Source organism: Tachysurus vachellii, chromosome 7 (assembly GCF_030014155.1).
Source record: "Tachysurus vachellii isolate PV-2020 chromosome 7, HZAU_Pvac_v1, whole genome shotgun sequence".
Lineage (NCBI taxonomy): Eukaryota > Metazoa > Chordata > Actinopteri > Siluriformes > Bagridae > Tachysurus > Tachysurus vachellii.
In genome coordinates this window covers 26628582-26653092 of record NC_083466.1, presented here as the reverse complement: position 1 = coordinate 26653092, position 24511 = coordinate 26628582, and the positions used below count along the sequence as shown (strand labels likewise).

Below are 24511 nucleotides of genomic sequence, written 5' to 3'. Positions count from 1 at the left end.
ACATTGTGGCCAGTGCAGCTCAATGGGAAAAGTGTAGCCATGTTCAGCTTCGAGGGAGATTTCAAGCGGACGCCCAAAGTGTCCCTTGGAGGGGCAAGTAAGAAGGTGTGCTGCCATGCCTCGTCCATCACTTCCTCCTGAGCAGCACTCAGTGTTTTCACACGTGTGTTAACCAGTTGGTTTGTTTTGTAGGAGCAGAAAGTGTCACTTCTTCACCGGACGCAGGAGGAAAGATTCAAGCGAGAGGTTTGTGTTCTGCCGTGTTCGTGACTTGGGATGAGAGTAGTGTACCTCACGATCATACTTATGTCTCTTCTCTTCTCTTCTCTTCTCTTCTCTTCTCTTCTCTTCTCTTCTCTTCCAGGATGATAGGAAAAGGCTGAAAAATGCAATAATTGTCCAGTCTTACAATCGAGGCTTCCAAGAGAGAAAACGTCAAGTATGGGAAACGTACTAGGAGAAAAAGTGATCAAAAGTATTTGCATCCTGACCATCAAAAGCATATATGGTTTTTCCTCTTGAAAGCACACTATTGTATAGCATATTTCTGTAGGTTGTAGTGCTACCTTTTTTCCTTCACCGAAGCTAACACGCTCCAAAATCTATAGGAAAACGGAAAGCCTTCTCAGAAGATAAGAGTGGAGCTTATTAACAGTAAAGGAGAATTAAATCCGGAATCATGTGTTTATCATATGGGTGTAATGGTCAAAGGTGCACAAACTTTGTGTTTAGATATATTTGGATTATATAATATATAAACCATCAGACAAGCGCTTCATTTACTGACTGTAAACAACAAAAATCTGGGATGAGGGTAGAGCTCTGTTGTGTATCAGAATTTTAAACAGATTATATTTTCCCCTATTTTATTAAAATATGTTTGATAAGCTTGCTTTATTTCTGTGTGTGTTTGTGTGTGTTTGTAGTATGGTATTCAGCGGAGCCATTTCGACCGCTGTGTGTGTGAGAGTCAGTGTTCTTCCGGATCCACACTCATGGATTCTAGTCTGCTCCCCCTGCTCATCCGCCGCCTGCTCTTCCTCTACCACAACAGCAAGGACACACCCCGGCTGGTGAGCACACACACGCACACACACCCACACACACACACCTCATAATAGCTCAAAAAGCACCTTTCCAAAGCTCTACACAGTAATCGGAACATATCACAGCAGGACACATACAGACACAAACTGTAAGATGTCAGGTTGTGATTCTAAAACTGTTTAATTAACATTTATTTTATCTAATAATATTAAAAGTGTGTGGCTATGGGATTAAACCTATCATACAGTGCTGTTCAGTTCTGGATGAGAAGGTGCTGGTTGTTCTCTGTTCCTGCAGCTCAAATCACAGCTTTATATTAAATCTTAAAATATGTCACTGTTTATATAGAAACATCAACTCACAGGAACTCCTACAGACACAAACACTAAGACTAATAGTGAACATGTTGTTATTTAATAAAACCTGCATTCTTGTCTCCTTCTGTGGAATTCAGTAATATTCTGTGGTCCATTTGAAAGTGATGGACCTGATGTTCTTTTGTTAGAGCCAATGACAAATCAGACTTATCTATGACATTTATTTCAAAGAAAAACAGTTTCACAATTTGCACTTGAGATGCCATTAAACTAAGACATTTGAAAGTAGCTGCAGTTTAGTAAAGGTTTCCTTTACCTTCCAGTTGTACAGATCTTTCACATATACTGTATAGCAAACTGTTACACTTCAAATGACAGAGTTAATTGTTTAGTGCCTCTTCATCACCTTTTTCACTAGTATACAGTATGTTGAAATTTTATTTAAGGAGATGTTTATTTAAAGTCTCTGGACAGAGTCTTTAACATCAGAGCTTAGGAGCAGTCCGGGGTACAGCTGTAAGCTTTCTGACACCATCAAGCTCCATTTCTAGATTCAAGAAAGATTAAAAAGTAAAAAAAAAAAAAAACACAAAAAAACAAGCAGTGTGTAAATCCACTGTATTAAAGTAATAATGGTGCCATGACCCGGATGTCCTCTTTGACTCTTAGGTGTGTTTCTTGTTGCAGATCTGGCTGTGTCAGAATGTAGTGAAGCATCATGCTCGGTTTGTGAAGCTGCTGGCCGGACCTGAGAGAAGCACGTGCGTGTTCCAGATCAAGAGGCTTCTTGGACACTGCTGCAGGTGCCAAAACCTCTGTGTGTATATACATGTATATGTATGCTAGTGTATGAGGTTCCACCAAACAAGGTTCTTTACAACTTAGAACATAAACAACAACAACAACAAGGACACAAACAATCCAAAACTTTCATCAGTCAAATTTTCATTAGAAAGAAGAAGCCTGTCCTGGGAATGCTGGTGAATTGGGAATACTCCCTGTATGGGCTGCAGTCCATGTCAGAGCAACATATACACACACACACACACACACACACATTCTCATCTTGGGGCAGTTTAGGGTATCCAATCCACCTCCTGACATGTTTTTGGGAGGTTGGAGGAAACCGGAATTCCCAGAGGATTGAAAAAACCAATGTGAGCAATCTGATGTGATTTGTTCTGTCTGTTTGTTTGTGTCAGACTCCTGCAGCTGTGTGATGATGAAGGTGTGAATGTGGCTGTCCCCATGCGCATGCTGGAGGTGTTTACATCAGAGAGGACCTACCTGCCCCCTCTGCTGGATGACAGCGCAGGTGCTGCGCTCATAGAGCAGGTTTTGCACTATATGGTTCAGAAAGGTACTTTGCCCAGTCCTACTTTTATTCCAAGCCTCAGACACAATGAGGCTTCTTTCATTCACTCGTCTCTCTTCTCATTTTGCTCCTGCAGGATACTAAAGTCCTCAACTATGGACTTCCTCTGCCCTATGTCCACTAAACCCAAGAAAACTTCTTGTTCTGCTCCTTGGCTTTCAGATGTGCTGCGCAACAATCGAAGAGAGCTAAGATCATCAGAGTGAAAGTGGAAGAAATCACAACTTGATGCAGATCTTGATTCTTACCGAACACTCATGGCCAAGTTCTCCTCAGATGTGACTTCTGCCAAGACTTCCTTCTACAAGGAAAAGCTTGAAGCTTCCTCACATGACCCTCGGAAATTCCACAACATCATCTCTTCTCTGCTCAACCCCCCGGCTCCACCTTCTTCATCCTCCCTGACTGCAGAAGACTTTGCTTCTTTCTACCAGGAGAAGATTGAGGAAATCTGCCGGACCTTCACTTCAGCCCCGACTGCACTTACATCTCAGAGTATGGACTCCCCTACACCTTTGTTGTCACATTTCTCAACTGTAACAGCAGAAGAGATTCTAAAACTCATCCAGTCTTGCAATCCTACCACCTGCCCATTGGATCCACTCCCTTCCACTTTGCTCCAGACCATCTCGCAAGACCTTCTGCCCTTCATTACAACTATCGCCAATAGATCCATAGCATCTGGTCAGGTACCAACTACCTTCAAGAGAGCAAGGGTTATTCCCATCCTGAAGAAACCTGCTCTGGATCCATCAGATATCAGTAACTACAGACCGGTATCACTTCTCTCGTTTCTTTCAAAAATTCTTGAACGCATTGTCTTTAATCTTTAAACCTTTAAATCTTTAAACTGTCTGTCTATCTCTCACAGAACAACCTCCAAGACCCCAACCAGTCTGGCTTTAAAGCAGCTCATTTCACAGAGACAGCCCTTTTAGATGTCTCTGAGAAACTACATGCTGCTAGATCAGCCAATCTCTCATCCGTCCTTATCCTCCTTGACCTTTCAGCAGCGTTTGATACGGTCAATCATAAGACTCTCTTAGCCACCCTCAGGAGTCTTGGGATTTGCGGATCAGCTTGGGAATGGTTCGCTTCCTACCTGGAAGGACGCTCATATCAGGTAACATAGAGGGGAGTGACATCTGCTCCACGCAGACTCTCCACTGGCGTCCCACAAGGCTCAGTACTTGGTCCTCTTCTTTTCTCCCTGTATACTCACTCTCTTGGTGAAGTTATTTCCTCACATGGCTTCTCTTACCACTGCTATGCTGATGATACACAACTTATCTTCTCTTTCCCACCCGCAGATGACACACCTTCTGACCGGATCTCTGCATGTCTGGCAGAAATTTCATCATGGATGACTGCTCATCAGTTAAAGCTTAATCCTAGCAAAACTGAGCTGCTCTTCATCCCAGGTGATTCATCCCCAGGTCATGATATTGCTATATCCCTGCACAACGTTCTGATCTCCCCTTCAGCCACAGCTCGCAACCTTGGGCTAACCATGGACAATCAACTGTCCTTTTCCTCTCATGTTGCTAATGTGACTCGCTCATGTCGGTTTCTTCTCTACAACATTAGAAGGATTCGACCATTTCTGTCCACACAGGCTGCTCAGGTACTTGTTCAGTCTCTTGTCATTTCTAGACTGGATTACTGCAATGCACTGCTGGCAGGTCTACCTATGAACGCAATCCGTCCTCTGCAAATGATCCAAAATGCAGCTGCCCGGCTTGTTTTCAACCTGCCAAAGTTCTTGCATACCACCCCGCTGCTGCGATCCCTCCACTGGCTTCCGGTAGCTGAACGCATCAGATTCAAAACACTGATGCTGGCCTACAAAGCCAAAAATGGACCAGCTCCCTCTTACCTCAAAGCCCTCATCACTCCTCGCACTGCACCCCGCACCCTCCGATCTACCAGCACTGCTCGACTGGTTCCACCATCTCTCAGGGTAAGAGGCAAGTATACTACAAGACTCTTCTCTGTACTGGCACCAAGGTGGTGGAACGAACTTCCCCTAGAGGTTCGGACAGCTGAGTCATTGGCTATTTTCAAGCGGCGGTTGAAGACCTACTTATTCAGGAAACACTTCAACTAGCACTTCTTTCATTATCTTTTGCATTTAAAAAAAAAAAAAAAAAAAAAAAAAAAACACCTTTGACACTTTCATTGTAACTTTGAACAAATGTTTTAAACTCATGGTATCTTAAGTATGTAACTTAGTGAGCCAGCATTAATGTATTCAATGTTAGAGATTTAAGCACTTATGTACGTCGCTCTGGATAAGGGCGTCTGCCAAATGCTGTAAATGTACAGGATGCTGTACGTGTTGGCCAATCACAAGTTACTGTCCAGTCTGGATTACAGCGAAGCCCCCTCGCTTCCTCTGGCATACACCCTTCTGGAACACACACTCAAACCACTTTATGTACAGCTCCTGTCCCAAGGGTGCCAGGTACACAGACACACACACACACACACACACACACACACACACTCACACACACAAACACAGATTGCCAGACAGTTTCAGATATTTGATATATTGATAGATTGTGTGTTAGATTATTGTGTGTGTTTACGGTGAGCATTAAAAGAGTGTGTGTATTTGAGTGGTCATGTTTGCTCAGTGTGTGGTCTCTGAGTTCCAGTGTGAGAGAGAAAGAGCTTCCACACACCTCCTACTGTTTGTTAATTTTCTTTCTCTCTCTCACACCCACACACATACACTCACACACAGCTAGATGATCCCAGTGCATGTGTAACAAAGTAATTCATAAAGTTAATACTTGCATTAGATTATACGTTATTAAATTAGTTAACTTCAATGAAACTTGTTTCAAATGTATTGTTTATATAATGTTTTCATTACTTTACAATTGGTTCTGCTAGAGAGCACTCGTTGATCGCTTCTGGTGGTGCACAAATTAGTGGTACATCTCGAAGTGCAATTCTGAATTCTTCAGCATATGCATGGTTAATGTTCATGACCTTGTTCTCGTGTATATCATGTTTGCTTTGGTTAATATGAGGTTTTTGTCAAAATTCATTTTGCATATTGTTATATAGATTTCTAGCTTTTGAAGTATGCATTTGTTTAGTGGACTTGTACTATTGTACTATTAATTTTTTCCTTTTCTTCCGTACGCGGGTGCTCGTGCAGGGAACGAGACATTTGCAATGTTGCTGTGTAAACTAATTTGTCCCCATTCTATTTGTTGAAGGGAAATAAGTCCTGATCTAGATTAATCCTGTCCTTGTGTCTGTGCATTGTCCCTTCGTGAGCTGTTTGAAGTCTGCTACACATGTCTAAAACCTCTCCCTTTCTCTCTCTCTCTTTCTCTCTCACTCATAGGCAGTTAGCGTTCTCAGCCTTTACAAAAGACTTCATCTCTCCTCCATTCACTGAGCAGATGTTTCACTTCTTTGTGCCGGCGCTGGCAGACCTAAGACTCGGTTTCCCGTTTCACAACTTCCTGTTCTCCCTACAGGCCACCATCTCCTTGTCAGACCAGGCCCAGTGTCATGCCCCATGGCTCTTCTACTTTGTTCTGTCACTCGGAGAAATGGGCCTCAGTGATTTGGAGTGTGTGTCCTCCAAAATCCATGTCTGCTGTTGTGTCTCCATACTCTGGTTTACTCAGTGTGTGTGTGTGTGTGTGTGTGTGTGTGTGTGTGTGTGTTAGGCTCTCTATCAGAAGAAGGGCTGCTGTTGTATCTGAGCTCTCTGCAGGCTCTGCTCCCTCTGCTTCCTGTGAGTGAGACTCCTCCTGTACAGGTATACACACACACACACACACACACACACACACACACACATTCACAGACTTTTCTGTTTACACATCAGCCTTGTGATTAGGTCATATATCGATTAGGCCTTGTGAATGTTGACTATCATATCAGCAATATCATCTCAGCCATGTGTAATGTGTAGAAAGGCTCAATCTGGTAAGAGGACATTGAGGCAGATGAGATTTAAGGCCTACACAACACCCAGTAAACTTTACATTAACATTTCCATAGCTTACTATATGTAACCATATGGTAACATTAGTCTTCCTGGACAAACTTTCTGTCCAACTTCCCATATATTACTAACATTTTTTTTTCAAAAGCTGTAGGTTTAATAGAAACTTACATTATTGAATAAGATGATAAGTGTTCTCTAAAACGTTATCATTGGGCTTAGGTTTGATTCTTAGGGAGGACATCAATACTCACACACTTTTATAATTAATCTTGTACTGAAATTTAAAAGTATTCTCTTACAGCAACTATCAACTTTCTGGGAAAATAAAATGACATCATGTAAATAAAGTATATAAATGCATTTAAAATAGATTAATAGGTGGGAATATGAGTGCTTTTGAGGGCTGTTTGTTGGATGGATGTACTGTATGGATAGATAGATAGATAGATAGATAGATAGATAGATAGATAGATAGATAGATAGATGAATTAGTGGATGGATAGTTAAGTAGGTAGATGGTTGACTGGTGTTTGGTTGGATGGATAGATGGATGTCTTAATTGATAAATACCTAAATGGGTAGAAAGGTAAGTGGGTGGTTGGGTGGATGGACAGATGGTTAGGTAGATGGATTGATAGGTAGGTGGGTTGTTAGTTGGATGAGTGGACGGATAGCTGGATGGTAAGTAGGTGTATGGATGGGTAGGAGGTTGGTTGGATGGATGAGTGGATTAATGGAGGAATGAATGGATAGATGTGCGGGTAGATGAATTGTTGAATGGGTGATAGGGAGGTAGGTGGTTGGTTGGATGGATATGTAGGTAGATGGATTGTGGATGGATTGAGCGAGGAACAATGTTGAATGGTACAGAATTTCCGCAGAATTTGTGCATTATTTTTGTGTATGGTTTCTATATTAACAGTTCAGTCACAGGAACTTCACATGAATGGATGAACTGTTCTAATAATATTCAGATTTATAACTAAAACAATTATACTATTTTTTTATTTTAAAAAAAGTATAATTGTTGATTACGGTGATATTTTAGCTCTGAAGTTATGTTAAGCACAACATGCTGTTTATTAATAAATAAAACTTGTTTATTGTGGGATTTTTAACAAAAATATGACATTAAGGTCTGGAGTGTGTTTTTCTCTTCTTCATTCATTTTTTCATCTTCATTTTTCATTCATTTTATAATGTCTGATTATTATTATAATACTTAGATACAAACATTAAAGCTACAACATCTCATTAGAAGCACAACAAAAATAGGTTGTTGTATTAACCCTAAAATACATGGTGTTTGTTAATGATCACACACACACACACACACACACACACACACACACACAGTAATAAATAGAAAATGTTGAAAACGTTGCATTTTAGATGTTACAGCTGTAAACTGCTCCTTCACGTCATGGCATCCTATCATGTTTTGATGTGTTGTTATTTTTTTTTTCTCTGCTAGTTAAAAACTTTTTTGTTATTTCATTTGCCAATCATAGTTAGAGCAGTTGCTGTGGCAGCCACCTGTAAAAAAAAATGGCAGTAGAACACCAATGTTACACTAAAACCACAAAATTACATTAAAAGCACCTTGTTAGTTTTTTGACCACCAGACAGCTCCCTTTTTAAAGCTGGAGATGAAGCTCATTCCTCAGAAATGTCTGGAAAACGTTCCGCTTGTGGCTGTTTGGAATATGGACTGTATAAATATGACGGAAATCAGCAGTTAAAAGACTTTTTATATCCACTGACTTTAACTGTAAAATAAATCTCTCTCACCCTCAGTATGGATTTTGTTTTATTTCCCTAACATTTGTTTTATTTCCTGAGCTCTCTATTTTTTTTCTCTTTATTTCCTCTCTTTGGTGCTTGGACCACCTAACATTTAGAACAGAATATCAGCAGTGTGTTTTCTCACACTACCGTGTCAGCTTTGCGAGTCAGCGTGTCAGCTCACACACTCTTTGTGCTGTTTGGGGATTAATTACTGTGGCATCGTCTCTTTACGATCCTGCAGCGCATCAACGCTTTACTAATGGGAGCCTTAATAAAGCTTAACAGCTCCTTTAATTCATCCTGCTGTTGAGCAGAATTTTTCCACCTTTCTGAACTCTTCACTTCGTTTAGTGCTTTAGAGCCCTGGAGGTGGTGGCAGGCAAGAAGAACACTGATTAGACTCTCACTGGAACACCACATTATCAGTGATGGACGGGCAAGTAAAACAACAGGAGAAACAAGGAGCGTAATTAGATTTTTAAAAGAAAAAGAAACAATTACAGCAAACATTTATGGCAACAAACACAACAAAACAAAAAAAAGCAAAAAAAACATAATCAGAAAGTCTGTTTAAGACCCTGAACTCCACCAGAATCTGTTTAATAGAAATCTTTTATATGGAAGAAAACAGCTTGAAGATTATAATAGATGAATCCAGGAGGAGTGATGAAGATTAATCTGACTGTTGTTTTCTCTTAACAGCATAACCTGAACTGATTTATTATCATCTGATACTGTATGTAAAGATACTGTAGACCAAAAAAGTACTTTTCCAAGATTTCTTTCATGCACAAATCAGTTGCATTGTATAAATATGGAAAAACAAAACATTTCAGTCTCTATATGAAAACATTTTTGAATTTGAATTTTCAAATATGATTCCAATCTTTGACATTTGTTGCAGGAACTAATATGCAACAAATTATTTCAAAGTGTTTTTATTGTTTTAAATGTACAGAACACAAACAAACCAACAAACATTCTCTTATGTCATACAAGGCATCCCTATCCACAAACCTCATACTTTGCAAACATTATCTCACATATCCCCTTTCACCACAGATTCACATCCAAAGTTCGTACAAGCACTGAGAATGCACACAGAAGAAAAAAAAAAAAAAAAGGGGGAGATGAGAACCTAATTTTTTAATCTAAAGAATTAGCATCAAATGCATTTTCATAATAATCCAAGAAAGGTTGCCATACATTCCAGAACCTTTCTGCTGAGTTTTGGACTGTAGTTCTTAACTTTTCAAGCTGGAGGAAGGACATAATTTCGCACACCCAACGTGAGTATTTTGGAGGTGAGGGAAATTTCCAATTTGTAAGAATTAGTCTTCAGGCTAACAGTGTAGAAAATGCTATTAATTGAGATTTGCCTCTTAAGACTCCAACTTTAGTGTATACCACCCCAAATATTGCAATGATAGGATCTGGATCAATATTCTTTTTACAAATGTAGGTGAATGTATTAAATATCTCAGACCAGAATGTGCCTATGCTTGGGCATGAACAGAACATGTGAGCCAAAGAAGCAGGGACTTGGTGACAACACGTACAGTTGGGATCCACATTAGGATATATTTTGCCCAATTTGGTATTAGAAAGGTGCAGGCAATTAAATACTTTGAATTGTATCAATCTGTGCCTAATACAGATAGACGATGTGTATATTTTATGTATAGCTCTTTGCCAAATTTCATCCGTCATTTCTGTATTTAGATCCTCCTCCCACTGTACCTTAAGAGACAGAAGAGATGGGCATTTCATGGCCTGAATAGCAGTATACAGCTGGGAGACACCACCCGAGAGACGAGGCTTGACCGTCAGACAATGATCAAGAGGGCCGATATTTGGTTTTGAGGGGAATGAATGAAACTGGGAATGGACAAAATCACGGACCTGAAGATACCTGAAGAAATGTGTATTTGGTAAACTTAATTCATTAACCAAGTAGTCAAAAGAAACGAACGTGCCATCTACAAAAAGATCTCCCTGTTTATTTTCACTGTTTATGCCTTTTCTAGCCCAGGTGAGAAAGGCCGTATCTATAAGCAATGGCTTAAAAAGAAAGTTTGAGGACAGAGGCGTAGACACCAAAGCTTGTATGTGACCAAAATGTTTGCGAAATTGGGTCCATATACGCAAGCAGCCTCTTACAATAAGATTGTCCGTATGTGCACCCACTACCACCGGCAGTGGAGCACATAGCATTGAGGCCAAAGAGATGGACGAGCATGAATGTTGTTCCATTAGACACCGACTCGGACTACTCCCACCAATAGAAGCTCCATACCATATTACTAATTTGTGAATGTTTGCAACCCAATAATAATATAAAAAATTTGGTAGAGCTTTAATTTACGTCTCTCGAGAACTGTTTTCCGTATGCGAGGTATAGTCTTGTTCCATATAAATGTACTGATGTGCCTGTCAATTTCCTTAAAGAATGATTTGGGTATGAAAATTGGGACTGTTGGGAATAAATACAAGATATTAGGTAACATTACCATCTTTATTGAATTAATACGTCCAGCCAGGGACAGAGGCAGAGTAGACCAACCATTAAGGTTCTCCTTGATCTGTCTTAAGGCTGATTTGAAGTTATTTTGGAATAGGTCCTTATATCTACTTGTGACATTTACTCCCACATATGTCATGTGGCCCTCTGTAGTCCTGAATGGGTATGAGTCAAAGGATCGATTCCGAGCCAGAACATTAATTGGGAACAAAACACTTTTGGTGAGGTTAATCTTATACCCAAAGGGTTTACCAAATTGATAAATGTTGTCTAGGCATTCTGGGATCGAAGTCTCCGGATCTGATATAAACATCAGCAAATCATCGGCATACAATGACACTTTATGAACCAGGCCGCCCCTCATGATACCCCGTATATTGTTATTACATCGCAATGACGCAGCAAGTGGCTCAATGACCAGATCAAAGAGAAGAGGGGACAACAGACAACCCTGTCGTGTCCCTCTCTGAACAGTGAAATATTGTGAATTAAAGTTATTAGTTTTATTTGAATTGTGGTGTTTTTTTTGCTTTCCAGTGTGATGTCTCCTTACGCTTTAAGGGCCTGCCACATGCTCGGAAACTAGCTAATATAGTTAGTGTGAGTTGGCTGTTAACATCTTGGAGAGCTGGGACCACTCTTTGAGTTATTTACATAAATCATTTTATGTCTGTGTTTTGTGTATATCCCTTTGATGTCCTATTTTTGTAATAAATCTTTGTACCTTGAGTGACTTGAAGTGTTTCTCTTTCAACTAATTTAGAAGGGGGGGGTGTCAGGTCTCTGATTCTGTTGCTGCAGCTGATGTCTCGTGGCTCTCCCATGTCTGCTGAGGACTCCAGCAGGATCATCCCTCTCTTCTACCTGTTCATCTCCCTGTTCAGCCACTCGCTTATCTCCATCCACGACACCAAGTTCTTTGGGGAAGCCATGGATAGTAACAGTGCGCACACACACACATACATACACACACACACACACAGAGATGGAACTTGTTCTCTAAATATGTAGCTGTAAATGGATAAAAGTATGACATAATGTCTAGTGAATAAACCTGTCACTGGAGTAGAAGAGGACACACCCACTCAGGGACGTGTTGTTGTTCAGGGTGTGCGGGAAATGTCGCTGTAAAGAGGCAGTGCAGGCTTCACGTTCACAAGGGTGATGAGAGTAACTCTGCTTTCACAATCATGTAGTTGATTATTTGATTCTCTCAACAGCGCAACACTGTTTTTTTTTACTGAATAAACACTGAACTGAACTCTAATCAGGGGGGCACGGTGGTTTATTGGTTAGCACATTTGCCTCACACCTCCAGGGTTGGGGGTTCGATTCCCGCCTCCACCTTGAGTATGTGGAGTTTGCATGTTCTCCCCATGCCTCGGGGGTTTCCTCCGGGTACTCCGGTTTCCTCCCCCGGTCCAAAGACATGCATGGTAGGTTGAGTGGCATCTCTGGAAAATTGTCTGTAGTGTGTGATTGCGTGAGAGAGTGTGTGCCCTGCGATGGGTTGGCACTCTGTCCAGGGTGTATCCAGCCTTGAAGCCCAATGATGCCTGAGATAGGCACAGGCTCCCCGTGACCCGAGTAGTTCGGATAAGTGGTAGAAGATGAATGAATGAATGAACTCTAATCACTGCAGTAAATTGTCTTTCTTGTTTGTTGTTGTGCAGGTCAGAGGCAGGTGTCCACGATGCCATTCTCTCTCCCCGAGTTGGTGACTCTGTCCCGCTGTTTGCGTGACGCGTGTCTGGGGATCATCAAGCTGCCACATCCCGAGACTAAGAGCGGCCACAGCGAGGAATATGCAGCCGCATTCCGCACCATCCGTGTCAAAACCAGCAGCCATTTGCAGCAGAAACGCTGGGTCCAGCTGTTCAAGGTCACAACGCAGCCCACATGACCTTTACAGTGTTATCATAAACATCACGTCTTTAGCTGTCTGTCTCACTCTCTGTTGCTTTCTCTCTTTTTTTGCCTTACTTTCGCTTTCTTGCTTTCTCTTTTAATTTCTCTCCCTCACTGTAATCATTCTCTAATCTCTCCCTTCTACTTGTTCTGCAAGAAAAGGAGTGATGTTTTTAATAAAGAACAACTATCTGCCTCTCATTAGCCAGAAACGAGCCTCTGAAAGCAGCACAATCGCGTTTCCCAAATTAAAGGCAGGATTTACAGCCGGCCGGCCCGCCGGTGACCCCGCCCATGCTAATGTTAATCGAAATAAGCTACAGTAATTGAATTAAAATGTTCAACTAAGCTCGTATTAATATTGCTATTGGAAGGATGCCTCTTGGCTGTGTTTGGAGAAGCCTTTTACGGCCTGCACTTAACCTGATAACCAGCACTCATTTACCAGGGTTTTCTCCTCTGTCTACCTCCACTAGTCGAATGACCAGATGGAGTTTTGCACATGCTGTTATTACCTCAGTGTTAATGGTGCTGCAGGATATTTTGATTATATATATATAAATTGGGAAGAAGCTGTTTGGGAGATGATCAGGCCATCACTGTGCAGTATGGCGCTCTTACAGAGCCTTTGAAATAGCTGAGGATTATGGGTAAATTTGGGCTGTAGTCAGATTGTCCAAACCTCTTTCACTACTTCATACTATAAAACTGTAGAACATAATTTCATACTATAGAACATAATTTAAAACTGGGGTACCCGTGTTTTTATTATGCACAGTTTATTGCGTAACTTTTTTTTGTCTCAGGTGAGCACCAACCTAGTGAAGATGTTGAAGGCGAGGGACATCAGCAGGCCGTTCTGCCCCAAGGGTCACTGGCTGTCCAACGAGGTCAAGATCAATGCTGATAAGGTGCACACAGTCGTCATATGTCTCTGTTAACCAAAGTAATCCAGAGAATAAACAACATAGCTGCATTCTGATTGGTCAGCTCTGACTGTAGTGCAGCTGCAAATTGTAATGCACTCTGTGTAATGTTATTGTTTCCATAGTAACTGCACACTCAGTGTGAATGTTGATACAATGAAATTTTCTTTAAGGAGATGTTTATTTTACCTTTAGGGAAGTAGTCTCTGTTTATAACAAATTCATCCAAAACTAACAACAATTAAAACTGAGATTAAAACTAAATCCCAAGTTAGCCATTTAAATTAAGACTGGAAAAAAAAAGCTGAACAACAAATACTTTTAGATTTGTGTTAGGATGATGAACTTATGTATAAATATAATTAACATGTAAGCTATTAAAATGCAGCGATGTGAAAACAACTCTGTTTTCTTGCTGAACATCTCGACAACCGTATCCTTTTTTGTTTTTTGTTCTAAACAGGTCATGCTCTACGTTCCTTCTGCTCGACACATGTGGAGGACAAGGCGTATGGACCAGTTCTCTCTAAATCGTGAGATTCTGCTGTGTTTATCAGTCTGTGTGATTTACTGATTTTCTGATAATGTGTCACAACCAGGAAGGAGAAAGACAGACCCGTATGCATTATAGCTTCAAATGAATGAGGTTTAATAACTGCTAAAGACAATAACTAAAACAATACAAAGTACGAGGAAATAATAAGGTAACAGAGACGACACTTAACTAGACATTCACATTCAACTAAAGATTCTGCACTGCCGTCGGCAACATGGCTCAGTTAAATACACATGACAATGATTAACAATAATGAACAGGTGTGGAGACAGGGAGGAGTGAATGAAGGCGGGGCAGACACGTGACACGGAACAACAACAACAACAACTGCACATAACCAAAAGTCCGTGCTAATTCCTGACAGTAACAATCCCCCCACCCCGGGCACACGGCAAGGCAGGTGGGGGGAGCAAGGCACATGGCAAGGCCAGTGAGGGGAGCATGGCACACGGCGAGGCAGGCGGGGGGAGCAAGGCACACAGCGGCGCAGCCAGAGTGGGCCAGGGCCGTCCACCGCCAAGCTGAAGGGCCGAGGGACGTCCACCACCGAGTTAAAGGGGCCGAGCAAGTCCACAGCTGAGCTAAAGGGCCGAGCGAAGTCCTCCGACACACCGCAGCCAGACCCACGTCTTGTCGACCAGAGTAAGAGGGAGGGAGAGAGGGCGAGAAAGATCTTCTGCCACGGGCATGCAACACCCTTTGTGGTGAGGCGACATCCTCCTCGGACAGAACCGGAAGTGAAGCGGCGTCCCTCACCAGAACAGGATGCGGGGTGATGCCGCAGGGAACCAAAAAAAAACGGGAGCAAAACCAGGATGGTGAAACCCTCCGCGGATGAAGTGAGGAGAAATCCTCCTCGGATGGAACCGGAAGTGCAGCAGCGTCCCTCACCGAATAAAAATGTGGAGCGTTGTCACCGACAAAAGAAAAAAGGTCCAAGAAAACTGACGAAACAGTCCAGGGTGAGACGATGACGAAAAAAAAGGTGGTCCAAGCTTAAGGATGTCCAAGCTTAAGGATATCCTGCTGGGTTTGGGCGGAATCATTCTGGCACACCCAGGAAGGAGGACATTGTTAGAGGAGGGGGACACTGGTGCAGGCAGGGGCATTTGTTCAGGCGGGGGACACTGTTAAAGGTGGGGGTATTTTTAGAGGTGGGGGCATTTGTACTCAGCTCCGGAATTATTTTATTTATTATAAAATATTTTTTTTAATAGTATTTATGAATTTTTTTTAATGGTTTATTTATAGAATTTCCTATAAATAAGATCTTGTGTCTTAATTAATGGAAAATATTAATAGATACGTAGATGATTAAAGCTTTTTTGCATTCTTTCTCCTCTATGGTTTGCTTGGATTTGGGCGGTCTGTTTCAGAGGAGATAGTCCTGGCTAAGCTGCCCTTTGTCGTACCCTTCATGGACATAGGGAAGGTATAGAAGTTTATTTCCCATGTGTTGGTGTACCAATTTATTTAATGAACAAATCTTTACTCTTTGGTACTCTCTGTCTCTTGCAGAACTTCCGGAGGCTGATCAATGCTAATAAAGAGGCTGATTGTTTGCACACATTTTTATGGAGTAACTACAAGGATGCATATAAAAAACTGTCTCCGGAGAAAGGTACGATCAAACACAGATCTATCAGACTGCTCCAGTTTTATTACTTACTTGCCCAGATGACCTGGAAGATATGTATAACAAAAACAACAAATCAGTGGATTAAGCCATAGCTTTAGCAGAAGTGTCTTTGGGAATTCGCTATTTAAAAGTCCTTGTTTGTGTTAGGATGCACCTCCTCTCAGATATTTTATCTTACCATTAGAGACCTTGGGATTAAAAAAAAACAAAAAAAAAACAAATCTTTTCTAAAGTACATTTACTCTCTTGTACTTTGGGAAAAACTTGCTCTTATTCTTACACACTCGCATTAATAGACCTTTGGCAGGAAATTTTGCGGTGACTCCGTTGCCTTGTCTAATGAGTGTAAAATCTCCTGCTCCTGGTTTCAGAGCCTGAGCTAAAGAAGCGTATCTGGGTGCAACTGCTTAACGATCACAGCCAGGAGGAAGACAGAATTGTCGGAGGGATGATATGCTGGGGGTTATTCAGCAAGCTTTAGCAGAAGCATCTTTGTGAATTCTGTATTTAAAAGTCCTTGTTTGTGTTAGGATGCACCTCCTCAGTTATTTTATCTTACCGTTAGAGACCTTGGGATAAAAAAAAAAACTGTGGGGGGCACTGTTGCAGGAGGGGGGCACTGTTGCAGGAGGGGGGCACTCTTTCGGGCATGAGACACTGTTACGAGCGGGAGGCACTGTTACAGGCAGGGGACAGCAATGCAGTTGGGGACTCCAATATATAATATGGATATGGATACTGATAGGAATACAGATATAGTTACTGGTATAGATACTGATACAAATAATGTTACTAATATTGGTAGGAATACTGGTACAGTAAATCACTTGGTATGAATTAATGTGAGATGTTAAGGAATTATTTCGTTTCCCATGTTTACATGGTGGCTATGTAAAAAGTGTATGATGAGAGTTTATAAACTAAAGCTACTTGAATTGTTCTGTATGATCTTAAACGAGTTGATGAAGTTAAATGACGTGTGTTGGTTGTGATGTTGGACTACTTATTTGAAGGTCATGAGTTCCAACCCCAGCTCTGCCGAGCTACCACAATGCCGTCAACAATGACCTAGGAGAGGCTCAGGTTATATATTCCTCTCATTTTATGTTTTTTGCTTTCTGTCTCTCTCTCATTTTGTATTTTGCGTCTTTACTTTTTTGCGGTTAGGTTAATGGTTGAGCTTGACTCTGACTGTGTGACCAGCAGATAAAGCCTCTCTCTCTCTCTCTCTCTCTCTCTCTCTCTCTCTGTGTGTGTGTGTCTCTGTGTCTCTCTCTCTCTCTGAAGCTATTATCCTCACAACAACTGCTAAATTGTATCTGCATTATATTCATATAACACAATAACATACTTTTTTGTATCCAGTATATTGGATATAGTTTAACAATTAAACTGCTGGAATAGAGTGACACTTTGTTGTTATGAAAGACCGTCATCACACCATAAAGTCTCACTCTGTCTGCTTTTCCAGGTGGTTGAGCTGAAGCCAGGCGGGAAGGACATCCCGGATACCATGGCAAACCGCATTGCCTACATCCATTTAGTGGCCGATTACCGGCTGAACAAACAGATCCGAGCCCACTGCCTGGCATTCAGACAGGGTCTGGCCAATATGCTCAACCTCGAGTGGCTGCGCATGTTTGACCAACAGGAGATCCAAGTACTGCTCAACCAAGCACAAACACACACACAGCTGAAATTTTTCTACCAGAAATCTGATCATTCCATCCACTGCAAGTCCAGCATTAGCTCATTCCATTCTGTGTGAAGCTTTTGAACATTAAATTGGCTTCAACGCAGCTTTATAAAAGCACCCAAACATGACAGGACAAAAAAATTAACCAAAAGAAGAAATAATGTTTGTCAAAAATGTTGTTAAATAGCAGGAATTCAATTATAACTAGATTTGTAAAGTTTGCCGTGACATTGATGTTGGCTTAACGAAGCAAGTATTCGCAAAGGCTGGTGCTATTTGAAGGCGACTGGACATAAGGGAATGTGTGACCTTTTCAGGCAAGTGGACAGAAAGCTTGAGAAAGCTAGTGGACCGCTAGGGTGCCAAAACATTTTGATGGAAGTGGAGACGAGCATGTGAAGCCATCTGAAAACCTGTGACACAATTCCCCTCCTTAGGCTGAGTGTTTTGATATATCACATGTTGTGCTAATTTTTTTTTCATGTGACATCACGTGACGTTACATGATAGTAGTAGTAGTAGTAGTAGCCTTTATTGTCACTGGTCACAGGTACCAGCGAAATTAGCCATCAACCTGCCCATACATACAATACATACAATACAAGGGGAGGACAGGACAGGAAGACAGGGGATTGAGAAGAGATACAGCATAACATGAGGGAAGGGAGGAGAAAAAAAACAACAACCCCCAGACTATCCTCCGGTGGGGAGTACAGTGTGGGAACACTGATGTCATCAGAATACACGTGAGGAAGTTCCCCTCATTGTTGTGAGTGTTTTGATATGTCACATGTCAATGTTGTAAAAAGTTTTTTGATTTTGCATATATTGGGGGCGGGGCTGCGGCACAACCGGAAGGTCAGTTGGTACACCAATTTAAAAGTTTGTTCAGAGTATCACCCTAAAGGGCCTGGCCAGGTTTGGTGTAGATAGTTCGAAAGCTTGCCGAGTTATAAACCTCCAAAGTTTATAATGGGAGTCTATGGAAAAAAGGCCACTTTGAGACCCGGTACTGGTACTCGAATCGCTTAAAAAAGTCATAGCACACCTCTCCTCAATAAGCCGGTCAATTTAACACCTCATTCATGGGTCTAGGACAAAAGCTGCGGGACAAGTTATGCGCTGAAGTTTTGTCCGGAAGAGTATGCAGGATAGTAAGAATGTTGCTTTGCAAGTACCATTAATAATAAGTATGCAAGATAATAAAAATGTTGCTCTGCAAACACCATTAATAATAATAATAAATAGGAAAACAATGTTGGCTTCTACAAAGCCAACATAATAAGCTTAAAAAGGAAAACAGAATGTTAAAAAATAATAACATCCACTAAATATATGTATTGTGATTTCCTGACAGTGATATTCCCCTAATTGTCCCTCAGTATTCTTTTCATTTTAGTCACTTCATGTGAAGTCACTTCACTTCACATCATGAGTCACTGATTAATTTTTCAGCGTCATAACTATGACTCTTGTTGTAAATCATCACCACTGGCATTTTATCTAAAACAGACATTTTTTACTGTTTAAAGTACATTAAAATTATATTTATAGATATTGGAGTTTTATTAATGATTAAACACTTAAAAGTAAAACAAACTGTTATATCAAATAAAGTTAAAAATCACTATGGTACCTTAGTAACACAATGAGCGTTGATGTCCTTTGCTTTTGGGGTGAATTGTGGGATATTTTTTCCTTGATGCGCACCCTGAGTACTAAACTGGACTGGATTCATTTGACTTGTCAGATGGGTTAGGATTGGGTGGGACTATGGAGCATCTTGGACCCTACTGGTTGTACAGTTAAATGCTTCAAATGCTTTTTAAGACTTCCGGTTTCAAAAAGAAATGAATCACCATACAGAATCGGTTTTACTGCATTAGATATGGTGTTAAACACTGTGTGTGTGTGTGTGTGTGTGTGTGTGTGTGTGTGTGTGTGTGTGTGTGCACGGTCTGATTGATTTGATAATATTTCACAGATTTTGATCTCTGGTGCTCACATGCTTATCTGTCTGGATGACCTGAAGAAATTCACCAATTACTCAGGAGTAACACACGTTAATTAATCTGAGCACTTCAGTTCTGATGACTTGAGTCCCACCACAAACATTAATAAACGCTACTGAGTGAGTGCATCTGGGGTGGGTGAGTGAATGGGTGAGTCGTTGAGTGATTGGGTAAATGTGTGACAGGCTGAGTGAATGTGAGTGGGTAGGTATATGAATGAGTGGGTGAATGAATGAATAAGTAACTGACTGAATGATGAATGTGACTGGTGCTGTGCAGGAGGATACTTTCCCACTCACCCAGTCATCAAGATATTTTGGGACGTGGTGGAGAATTTCAGCAACGAGGAGAAACGCATGCTGCTCATGTTTGTCACCGGCTTCTCACGTCCTCCTGTGCTGAAATTTAAAGTCAGTATACACACACACAAAACAACAAAAAGACTTGAATACAATACTGTATACATGTGTATACATGCGGAATTGCATTTTTAAAATGTACATACAGTGGTGAAAGTGTTGGGCCCTCTTCCTGATTTCTTTTTTTTTTTTTTTTTTGGCCACACTTTATTTTGTTTGTCAGACTTAAATGTTTCAGATCATCAAACAAATTAAATATTAGTCAAAGATAACACAAGTAAACACAATATGCAGTCTTTAAGTGAAGGTTTTTATTATTAACAGAAAACAAAATCCGAACCTACATGGCCCTGTGTGAAAAAGTGCTTGCCCCTAAACCTAATAACTGGTTGGGCCATCCTTAGCAGCAAAAACTGCAATCAAGCATTTGCGATAACTTGCAGTGAGTGTCAATGCTCTGTAGGGAATTTTGGAACACTCCTCTTTGCAGAATTGTTGTAATTCAGGCACATTGGAGGGTTTTTGATCTGCACATTGAACCGCCTTTTTAAGGTCATGCCACAGCATCTCTATAGGATTCAGGTCAGGACTTTGACCAGGCCTCTCCAAAGTCTTCATTTTGTTTTTCTTCAGCCATTCAGAGGTGGACATGCTGGTGTTTTTTTATATCATTGTCCTGCTGCAGAACCCAAGTTCACTTCAGCTTGAGGTCATGAACCAATTTGCCCTCTCATCTCTACCTCATCACCAGCCATCGTTTTCTTAATTAGATGCCGTTAAAAACACAGGGAGATTCATTAAGGGAGAAATGGCAGAGGAAGCCATTTAAAAAGATGATGATAAATCTTTTTCTCAAAGCGATGGCTCCTGCTCCAGCACTTTCTTCGTAATCAACGATACTTTTAATATGTTAATTGTTAGAAAAATGGCACAGTTAAAGCAGAACCCTGAGATGGGTTTTAATTGGGTTCTAACCATAGCACTCACACACTTGCTAACAGACCCAGAGAATTGCTGGGATCTGGTTGCAGCGATGACCTTCTGGATCATTAGCCATCACTCATGCTCAGCGCTGATTTCAGTGATGCATGATGAGCTGTCAGAGCGACTCTTCCATCCCATCAGCCTCATGCAGATCTACAGCTCTCATAGGGCTGTGTTCCTGACCTGCTTCAATTGACAGGAAAATAAAATAAGAATTTTAGACACACTGCTAAAACATGCACTATAAAAACATGTTTGGTCAATGTCGGATGGAAGGAAAGAAGCAAGGAAGGTTGGAAGGACAGGGAAAGGGACAGGGGCAGACTGGAATGGATAGTATAGTAAAGTACAATATAAGGAGGAAATGGAAGGAAGGGAATCAAACTGTAGACGTGCAGATTTCATTGGTCTGTGTTGATCTGCGTCAAGTCAAGAAGCTTTTCAGGTGATGAAAGAAATCAATCTTGGACATAAAGTAAGGAAGAAAGAATAGAGAGTGGGAAATACAGAAAAAAATTTATAAAATGAGGGAGGGAATGACAGAGAGGAAGTAAAACAGATGTAAAGCAAGCAGAGGAGGAATGAAGAGAAGGAGGGAGGAAAGGAAGGATAAAAGGGAAGTTAGGAAGGAAGGAAGGAAAGGATGAAGGAAGAAAAAAGGAATCATGTTTCCTCCTAGCTGCTTTCATTTATCTTGCACAGCGGTTTCATATTTGTACACAGAATTTAGATGTTACTGAAACTAAGGAAAGATCAGCTGTGAGATCTGTTGGTACTGTGCTGTTGTTTGAATCTATCATCTCCATGCTCATGTGTGTGATGTGTTGTCCTATGTGTCTCCTATTCATCTTCAGGAGCTCAACCCTGCCTTCTGTGTTCAGAACGGCGGGAACGATCTGGAGCGCCTTCCCACTGCCAGCACTGCTCGAAAAAATAAAAAAATAAATAGCAAACAGCTAGCACGTTCGCCTCACACCTCCAGGGTTGTGGGTTCGATTCCCACCTCCACCTTGTGTGTGTGGAGTTTGCATGTTCTCCCCGTGCCTCGGGGGTTTCCTCCGGGTACTCCGGTTTCCTCCCCGGTCCAAAGACATGCATGGCAGGTTGATTGGCATCTCTGGAAAATTGTCCGTAGTGCGTGAGTGAATGAGTGTGTGTGCCCTGCAATGGGTTGGCACTCCGTCCAGGGTGTATCCTGCCTTGATGCCCGATGACGGCTCCCCGTAACCCGAGGTAGTTCGGATAAGCGGTAGAAGATGAATGAATGAATAACAGCGTAACATATATATTGGGTCCGCCAAGGAGCTGAGTGGGAAGCAATAATTATCGTGACACGTTATTCGTCCTTGCAGTTTACTGTTAATTCTCCATATATTTGAAGATTGTTTCTATATAGCAATGTATAACAGTGATTTGCTCAAAGTCAACAATACTGTTTCTTAATGAATATATATTCTCATTATACAGTGATTATATGATCAACCAAAAATGTGCTCCTGCACTCACCCCCATGCTTCCAAAGCTGCTCACAGGTGTTTTAACCTTACATAATTAGTGACACCCCTATTCTCCCATGGTCACATGACACTTAACATGGCTCCTACACTAACCCTAAACCTAACCATATTTTTTGGTTGTATATTTGTTTTCGAAAATAGCTTAACTGTAAGATAATAAAGCATTATATATACATGTATATGTATATAGAAATAGAATATAAAATCTACCAGTATGATTTTGTCCTTCATTATCCATCATAGGTATGCTCTTTTTTTTTTTTTTTTTTTGAAAGAGGGCATTTTTCCAAGACCTCCAGAAGCACGCCAACTTTGCATCGTCGTAACGAAACCCCTGGAATTTAGTGAATGCCACTTGGGTGGGGGCTCCGTCTGCTATGTCCAGCGTTGAGTAACTGAAGTGTGACATCATTTGTGTCATGTGCAGGTGCAATGGATCCCGTACAAATCAATAGAGTGTCGGAATGGTAGTGATGACGAAGTGAAGCTTTCTTGAAGCAGTGAAGCTTTCAACCCAATTGTATCGGAAAAAGGTTCATTACTTGAAGCTTTTCAAATCAGCGCTCGATGAGGACCTCTGCTGGTGAAAGTGCTATCACAGAAAGTTCCACAACCAAACAACGTATTCATTTTAGAAGCAAAATTTAACGGATTGACAAATTAAGGATAGATTAATAAATAAATGATTCAATATATTAAATACAATAATGTATGTTCTTGTTGTATTTCTATAATTACTATTTTACTTTTAATTATGCACAATGTACTTTTGTTTAAATTTAACTTTTTGTACTATTTGTATGCAGTACAGCTGCAAATGCTTTGGTAATACAAATGTACAGTTTTTGTCATGCCAATAAAGCACACTTAAATTGAAATTAAGAAAGAGAGAGAGACTTTGTTCCTATTTTGATAATAATAAAATAACAGCATCAACCTGGATGATGTATTATTATTGTTATTATTATAGGCCACTGCTGGGAGCAAATCAAACACTGGACCTAAAAACAGATTAAGGATAGACCTTGTTTCAAAAGTATAAAATGTGAACCTTTTAAAAAAGATCCTGGCATTAAGTGGTGCACAAAAGGCTTGCATTTCTTGCATTCCTTTTCATTTTTCAACTTATTACTATCCAATATATATATATATATATATATAAATATATATATATATATATATATATATATATATATATATATATATATATATATATATATATATGACAAAATATACGACATTAAATGTTACACTGAATCGTATAATTGCCCAATGATGAGTGAAGTTATAAATATAGGCTTCACAACAAAACCATATATATCCACCTTATTGGGCGAAATCAAATGAAAGTGTTCCCACGTTTCAGAACGCAATCTTTTTGTAACAGGCTTCATTGACAACTCGCAACAATAAGCTCTCCTAAACAGTAATAGATTCCATGTAATACTCCAATACAACACACGAGGGTGCGCCGCCGCGTGTCTCGCACAATTTTAAACCCTTGAATCAGATAACGAAGCAGTCACATGGGTGTGTGTGAAACGAAGCTTCGGACGCCATTGGTCACGTGATTTTGCCAGAACGAATCAAGCTTCGATACAAAGCTTCAATGAAAATCGGTTAATTTTTTTGACACACGCCTCGGAGCTTCGGTGTCACTGGTAACATCACTACGGAATGGTATATGTTTATACTTCCCATCCAACCACAATCAAATTCACTCTATCTGGATGGCACGATTTATCTTGATAGGTTTTTTGAATGATGACAAGCCGTCACTTGTCACCGATTTCGGTGTAACACCGGAATGAAAACAAGCCGAAACGAAATAGGAGTAACGAGGCTATTTTTAAAATGTAAGGAGTAGAAAGTACAGATAATTGTGTG

At 40.7% G+C, this 24511-nt stretch overlaps 1 pseudogene; it reads left to right on the top strand.

Moving 5' to 3' along the window:
- LOC132849253 (ubiquitin-protein ligase E3C-like) lies at positions 1-23120 on the top strand (annotated as a pseudogene).
- Positions 23121-24511: the final 1391 nt, after the last annotated feature.